We start from the raw sequence: 8,825 nt of genomic DNA on the forward strand, positions 1-8,825 counted from the left end.
ACCTGTAATGTTATTTTGAATCTGCCTCTGATGTTGATGCCATCTTGGCCAGTTGTAACGCAATGGGTTAAAAGCAGCACATATGTAACTTCTTTTCATGAATACATTTTAATTTGGTCCAATCTGTATGGTAGAGTATGTTAATATACAATATAACCCACACAATGGGGCTGGTTGTATTTTGTCTCCCTTCTCCTCTATTGAGACATGTAGATCATCTGACACGAATTTTGACCTGATGGTCAACTTCTCAATGTATCCCCTGAGCAAGCAGGCAGGCTCTATTAGCTCAATGGTAAACATGTCAACACATGCAGGAAACCGGGTTCAAATCTGGTGTAGAAGAGGAAAGTTAGATTAAATAATAAAAAATAAATAGAGTCTGATCTGATTGTCTTTTCTTTCATGTCATATTTTAGACTTAAAAATAAATCTAATCACCTCACGTTTGTGTTACATTGTTAATACTTAATTCATAATGCACATTTTCCCTCCCTAGAAATGTAGTGAGTTAAAAGTATAATATCTATCTTTAACCCTTTAAGACCTCTAACGCATCTGTGTCACTTAGGGTTTCTTTGGCTATTCAAAAATAGCAGATATACAAGCTCATAGCGCTATGAGCTTGTATATCTGCTATTTTTTGAAAAATCGTAAAAAAATATTTTCTATATATTTTTTCAAAAATCTGTTTTTAAGAATCGGACTCAGGCTTTAAGGGGTTAAAATATAGTGCCGTGACACTCAAGTATCCAAAAATACTCATGCTCAAGTAAAGCACAGATACTCAAAAAAAGTTACTGTACAGGTACTGTAAGTAAGTACAGTACTCCAGTAAATGTACTTAGTTATTTGTCCACCACTGTGCGTCATCGCACCGCACGCGCGCGCGCGCACACACACACACACACACACACACACACACACACATACACGTCACACAAGCACACGTCACACACACACACACACACACACACACACACACACACACACACATACACGTCACACAAGCACACGTCACACACACACACACACACACACACGTAATCACACCAGGCTGCTGAGCACAGCGTATGAGCCATGTGGCGCGTGTCTGTGAGCCATGCTCGCTGCTCCTCGCTGTGACGTAGGTCATGTGACGTAGGTCATGTGACGTAGGTGAAAGCTGTCATACTCATAGGGCAGTGCGGTGAGCTCTGCATACAGACCTCTAAGGCAATGGTCCTCAACGTCTGGGCCGGGGACCCAACAGGGGTCCAACTGGTCCCTTGGGGGTCTGTATCTGTATGAGAGTGTACACATGGAATTAAAACAAATATATAATATATACAGTGGTGGAAAGTAACGAAGTACATTTACTTAAGTACTGTACTTAAGTACGATTTTGAGGTACTTGTACTTAACTTGAGTATTTCCAATTTCCAATGCTTTTACTTCTACTCCACTACATCTCAGAGGCAAATATTGTACTTTTACTCCACTACATTTATCTGAAAACTTTAGTTACTAGTTACTCTTCAGATATAAATCATGATATAATGAAACATACATTAACCACTTTAGCCCTGTTTCATACCTAGGCTATTTGAAAATAGCCGATCTACAAGCTCACAACGCGTCGCATCGCGACGCGTTGTGAGCTTGTAGATCTGCTATTTTCAAACATTTTAGTACTTTTACTTTTGGTACTTTAAGTACATTTTGATGCCAATACCTTTGTACTTTTATTCAAGTAAATTTTGAATTCTGGACTTTTACTTGTAACGGAGTATTTCTATGCAGTATTGGTACTTTTACTTAAGTAAAGAATTTGAGTACTTTTTCCACCACTGAATATATATATCTTTCGGATATATTTTTTTATATTACTCCTACAGATTTTGTCCAAACATCAGGCAAATCTCTACAAATTATCTCTATAGTCATGTGATCGAGACAGATCTGTCCTATTTTTCATATTCCATCCTGATTGGCTGAGATCGGCATCTAAAGTTTGCGGGAGTGCCTCGTTTTGAACAAAAATGTCTAAAAAAAATTTCATCATCACATCATATCAAATCGGTACACATTGGCCCTTTTATCAAGCTTGCTCTGACCAAAAAATGGGTGTAATCTCACGTCTGGTCTCAGGTGGTGTAGGCTTACGCTGCACCAGTTCGTTCCGTCGTAGACATGCGGTGCAGCATTGTCTGTCAATCTGACAGTCACTTAAAGGTAGGGTCAGTGATTAGGTTTGGTTAAAATAAGTGTTAAATAGCTCTATATTCTGATAGTACTCATTGCTATAGAATGTTTGTTCAGTATTAGGAGTCTCCTTGTCTCTCCACCAGAAAATGCATTTTCGTTTCAGTTTCAGTTTCATTTCCAATTTTATCCAATCAGGATAGAGAACTCAATCAGGATGCAGATTAAACAAGTGAAATTGGAAGTGATGACACTAAGAAATGAGCAGGCAAAATTGGAACTGATTTTGACACCTACCGGAAAATGTATTTTCTGTTTATTAAAGAGCTGGAGAGACAGGGAGACATCTGTTACTGAAAAAACACTCTATAGCAATGATTACTATCAGAATATAGTGTTTTAACCTTTTAACAAAATACTTTTTGTTTTAACCAAAAAATATCACTTACCCTACCGTTAAACACTATGCAGCAGCCAATATTCACTTAAAATTATTTGAACATACATCTTAAGTAGCTAAGTAAGTATCCCTAACATAAATAGGTAGTTGTAATTAGCCTACGGGGTTAACAGGTGACGTAATTACAAGCATTTAAAAGCGAGGTATAAAAACAATCTATTAGGTTTGATGCTTGATCAGTCACCCATTTAAACTGGAGCTTAAAGCTTTAACAGTTATTCAGATGTCTCGACATTTGGCCTCGACATAAGACCTACAGCATAAGCGCTTGCGAGAGGATTTTCATTTTGCGAACAGCAACGCACGGACATCTCCAGGGCGCATGCACGGGACAGTCATATAATCGGTGCTGGGTGAAATTGATATTCAAAACGTATTCCAATCATAACAGCCTGTGTTTTGGTGTGATTTGTGTATTCCCACGCCATCTGTGGGGTTGTGCACAATATTGCTTTGATATTATTGCTTATTTAACGGGGTGCAATTGGAAGATCTGAGGTAGCCGTGGATATCACAGTCCCAACTCGGGTCTGTACAACGGAGGGACGGGACGTCACTTTTAAAATGATGTCTGGCAAGTAGGCTTAACAGGCAACGCATGTTTAGTCAAATCTTTTCATTTATGTAGGCCTAATGCATGTTTAAAGTTTTCGTTTTATATGATTGATTGATTGAATATTTAATTATATAGAAATGCAAACAGCATGAGTACAGTCATACACTTAGTCTAAAAGGATCACACAAAAAAAGTCCAGTGGGCTTGTTTCTATTGAGGTCCTATAAAGATGGCTATTAGTTCGTGATTTACTAGTAGCAGCCTAAATTACTGCTGTATCTCCACATCAGTGATTTTCTTACATGTTTTAGTTTGTTCAACTGGACTTGCGCTGTTACGATTAAGGTCATATTCTTTTATATTTGTGTCAGGTGGAGCCAGTCTTCATATTTCATCCTGATTGGCTAAGATTGACTCCTACTACCTGGCCTGGCGGTCGCGGAGACCTGTGCTCCGAGGAGCACATTTTTCTAGTTTTCTTTTTGTGCAAAAAAAAAAAAATGGCATAACAATAATAATATAAAAGGTGGTATGGAAACAAGTATGTTCACACTGTCCACCTTTTATGAAACAAAGGCACGGCCTAGAGCAATGTTTGTGCTAAAAATACAAAAAAATTAAAGAAAAAGGGGATTGTCCAATGCGCAGCTTGTTTACATAGCTCGGACAAGGGCCTCGTCATTATTGTCTCCGCCAGGCCGAAAGGCATGGCGAGAGTATGTTTTCGCACCTGTCCGTCCGTCCGTGTGTCCGTGTGTCCGTCCGTCCGTCCGTCCGTCATTCTGTCATTTTGTGTACAGCTAATCTCCGGCACCGTTGGCTTGATCGCAGAGAAACTGTGCACACACACTCCCTGGATGCCAGAGCAGAACCTCTGCCCCAAATTTTTCACCTGGGCCTGTTATAGCGCCACCAGGAGGCCGCTTTTTGCAAAACACATTTTTGGACAGTACTCCTACAGATTTTGGCCAAAAATTCCGCAAATCGGTACACAGTATCTCTATAGTCATTTAAAGAAACGGCTGATTTCAGATTCTTCATATTCCATCCTGATTGGCAAAAATTGGCTTTCAAAGTTTGCAGGAGTACTCCGTTTCGAACAAAATGCCTCAAATCATGAACACAGCATGCAATTTCTGTGACATTTTGTACACACATTCCCATTAGGCCGAGGAAGAAATGCCATTTGAAAATGTTCAAATCAGCCTCATGATGGCGCTGTAACAGGCCGATTCGTGTTTTTACCTATAACTGCACCAATCGGTGTAAAACTTTGTATGCACACTCTGTAGAGGCCAAGGAAAAACCTTTGCCCTGCCTTTTTCACATTTGCTTTTTATAGCGCCACCAGGAGGCAGACTTATGTAAAACACATTTTTTGATATTAAGCCTTCAAATGTTATCCAAATTTCACGCAAATCGGTACACATGATCTCTATAGTCATGTGATCAAGACGGATCTGTTTGATTTTTCATATTCCATCCTGATTGGCTAACATTGACATGTCATGTTTGCAAAAGTGGCCCGTTTTGAACAAAATGCAGCAAATCATGAACGCAGCGTCCGATTGCGGTGAAACTTTGAATGCACATTTGCACTACGTTGAGGAACAAATGCCACCCTTTTAACATTGGCCTGTTATAGCGCCACCAGCAGGTCAAATTTAGCAAAACACATTTTTAGAACAAAATGCTTCAAATCATGCATGCAGTGTCCGATTGCCGTGCTCGGCCTAGGAATAAATGGCACCCTTTTCACATTGGCCTATTATAGCGCCACTAGGAGGCCAACATAACCTACCTGACCTGGCGGAGACCTGTGCTCCGAGGAGCACTTTTTCTAGTTTTAGTATTGTATTTTGCTTAATATCCTAATATGGCTAAGTTGAATAACAAGAGGAGAACATTTGCACTCGTTTTGTCTCTTTTTTAGGCAGGAGAGGATGAGTGTGTGGGTGTAATGTCATCCTCTGTAGACCGAATCATCATGACATCACCACAAGCAAAAATGTATTTCCGAGTAGTTAATGCCTGCAGCGTCACATTGGAAAAGCATGATTCATTAACCTTATTTCTGGAAGAACAGGACACTTATGATGTTGTTTCTGACTATTAGAAATATATATTAGATTGTTATAAATATCCACAGGTTGAAAAACCTAGTCTATGTTCCGGTAATTTTAATAAGTCAGACATTCTACCCGGGAATACCCGTTTGTTTACAAACATTCAAGCATTCTGATCTGCTCTACGTAGTGCGGTACGAGGTGTACTCCCGTAGGAATTTTGTGCTAAAATACATTTTTTGGTTTATTGCAGATCTTGGTTTTATAGAGTCCAAACTATGAGAAATTCAGTGGTGAAAAAAGTACTCTAATGTTTTACTTAAGTAAAAGTATCAATACTGCAATGTAGAAATACTAGTAACTAGTAAAAGTAACAAGTAAAAGTCCCGAATTCAACATTTACTTGAGTAAAAGTAGAAAAGTATTGGTATCAAAATGTACTTAACTTAACTCTTTGACTGCCAGAGTATTTTCATAAAGTACTCCCCCAGTGCCAGCAATTTTCGTGTTTTTTTATTTTTATATTTTGAATTTTTCTCATGAAAATAATTTAAGGGGACATAATGTAAAGACCCAGCACAAATCCGCCACTAGAGAGCAGCACATGACTGCTTGATCAGGTCGTTGGGTCTCTCTCACCCTTCTTGATAGATTAGACAGGGAAAAACATGAAAACGGAAGTGACGTCGTCCCAGATTGTTTTGATCGCCAAAATTACGATGTGATACACGACGGCGATGACTGATCGTCACCCAGACCATAGATTATAGAAGAGAAACTGTCCGTTTGTCCGTTATACCGTGTGAAAGACCGTTTATTTACCTATTTTGGACGAAAATGACTGGGGAAAAGAATCAAAAACCGGAAACGGAATCCAGGTCATGAAACCGGATGCAGATGTCCGTGAAGTAAGTGGAACTCGAGAATAACATTGAATATTAAGCAGCATAGCGCAATCAGAGATTAAACAATGAACGCGCGTCCAGCGCGTCGAACGCGTCGACGGCCAACTGGACAAAGTAGCACTTGACGCGTTATCGCGTCGTCCGCAGTCAAAGAGTTAAAGTACCAAAAGTAAAAGTACTAGAATGTTTGAAAATAGCAGATCTACAAGCTCGCGACGCGTTGTGAGCTTGTAGATCGGCTATTTTCAAATAGTCTAGGTATAAAATAGGGCTAAAGTGGATAATGTATGTTTTATAATGTAATCAATTATATCTGCAAAGTAACTAGTAACTAAAGTTTTCAAATAATTGTAAATACATTATTTTTTTCCCCCTATGTAATATTGCTTAAATAACTACTGTATGTAAAGCAGACATGTCCAAAGTCCGGCACGGCGGAGAATCGTGGCAGATAGGCTATTTCTCAGTAGAATGTTCAAGGATTCCTTGTGTGTTATCTTCATTCTCAAGAGGTGATTGTGTGACAGGAGATGCATTCGGCCTGAGGTATACTTTCATATGACTCCCTATGAAAAAGGTTTTGGACACCGCTGTTGTAAAGGTATAAAGGAAGAATGACTGAAGTGAGGTGGTAAGTCTGTTACATCCCACACTGGGCCTCTGTAAATCAATCAATCAATCAATCAATCAATCGATCTAGTAGCCAGCAAATCGGTCCTGTGGGAACCAACACACAGGTATCGGTCCCGAGGATGTCCCAGTCCCACATCAACATACTGTACGTTAATGTACTCACGAAAGACGCCGGAGCACAAAGTACCGGACAACCGCGATGACTGAAAGCGAAGATGGAGGGCTCGTCTGAGGACGACCTATAGAACAATATGGATCTGAGAATTAGAGAAATTATAAAAATAATCTGGGAGTAAATTGTAGGCCTAATACATACATCTGGAGTTTATTGATACCAAATAAGGTGAATCTCCAATGTATGGAACAAGGGAGCAGTGTGAGCTTTCCAGCTAGAATTAGAACCCAGTATTCTTCTAAAAGTGTGCACATTTTCCTTATTATTTAGACCCTCCAGAAAAACGCGGGCTAAAACTCTTGATTATGCGGGCTAAAACTCTTGATTATGCGGGCTAAAACACTTGATTATGCAGGCTAAAATCCTTGATTATGCAGGCTAAAACTCTTGATTATGCGATGAAATATGCGTGTTTTTTTTGCAATTTTATGCGGTGAAATTGCGGGAAGTTGCGAAATATGCGAAATATGTGAAAAGTTGCGAAATATGCAGAAATATGCGATGAGAAGCGCATATTATGCGATGCGCATATTATGCGATGCAGCCTTTTTGAAAAAACGTTACCCCCGCATAATTCTGCGCCATTTTGCTGATTATGCGGTAAATTCTGCGATGGCATAATCGCATTTTTCTGGAGGGGTCTAATTATTCTTTTCTGCACTATCGGTCGATTACACACGACTACTGTGATCTACCACATACTGTGATCTACCAGCATGAGCTTGTAGATCTGCTATTTTTGAAAAACCTCGAAAAAGTGGGCATACAGTATCTTTGAATATTTATATTTTTTTAAAGCGAAAATTAACTGATATCTTTGCTTCTGGGGGGTCCCTGGCACAAAACATTTTCAAATGGGGGTCCGCGGCCAAATGTATATCAATTTAGGGGTCCTTTTGGCTTGAAAAAGGTTGAAAACCGCTGACCTAAAGGACAGGAGAGGAATGAGCCATGCAGTCAGCCCACTACACTGTGACTCTGGTGACCTGATGAATGACATAAGTAACAATGATCTATAAAAAGAAAAGATGATGGGGGGAAAAATAAAAAGGTTATCAACGTTTCCCAGCCCTCCGCCCCTCCCTGCGCGCGCTCTCTCTCTCTCTCTCTCTCTCTCTCTCTCTCTCTCTCTCTCTCTCTCTCTCTCTCTCTCTCTCTCTCTCTCTCTCTCTCTCTGTAATAAATGGAGCAGACGTGGAACAACAGAAACAGGAGAAGTTCCAACGTCTTCCACCTCCTGCTGTTTGACAGAAAGAGTCCTTGGAGATCCACAAAATATGTCCAGTTACTTCAGACCAGGTACAGTGACCATGAATGATCAGCATGTGGAGAATGAGGGAGAGAGCACTTCCATCCCCATCACCCTCTTCTTTTCTACTTTCTTTCTTCCTCCCTCCCTTCCTTCCATTGTCAATTATTTGTCGATTATCTGTACGAGCTCTTGTTTTATTGTTTTATTGGATCTTGTTTATTGTTGATGCACCTATTGGTTTGAGCTCTTTGCTCATTTGATTTTCCTATTTGTCTCATCAGTTTAACCCTTTAAGACTGGGAACGCGTGAACGCGGGAACGTGTGTCATTTTTAGATTTCTTTGGGCTATTTTTTGAAAAAATCTTGAAAATGTGTGCAGATCTTTGAATATATATATATATATTTGTTTTAAAGCGATTTTTTTTACTCAAATCTTTGCTTCTGGGGGTCCCTGGAACAACATGTTTTGAGATGGGGGCCAAATACATTTCATTTTGGGGGGTCCTTGATATGACAAAAGTTTGAGGACCACTGATATCATAGCAAAATGATCTTTTTCAAAAAACTGTTTTTTGATTTAGAAGACATTTCTA

This window comes from Gymnoscopelus braueri (genome assembly GCF_963280865.1).
Source record: "Gymnoscopelus braueri genome assembly, chromosome: 23".
Taxonomy (NCBI): Eukaryota; Metazoa; Chordata; class Actinopteri; order Myctophiformes; family Myctophidae; genus Gymnoscopelus; species Gymnoscopelus braueri.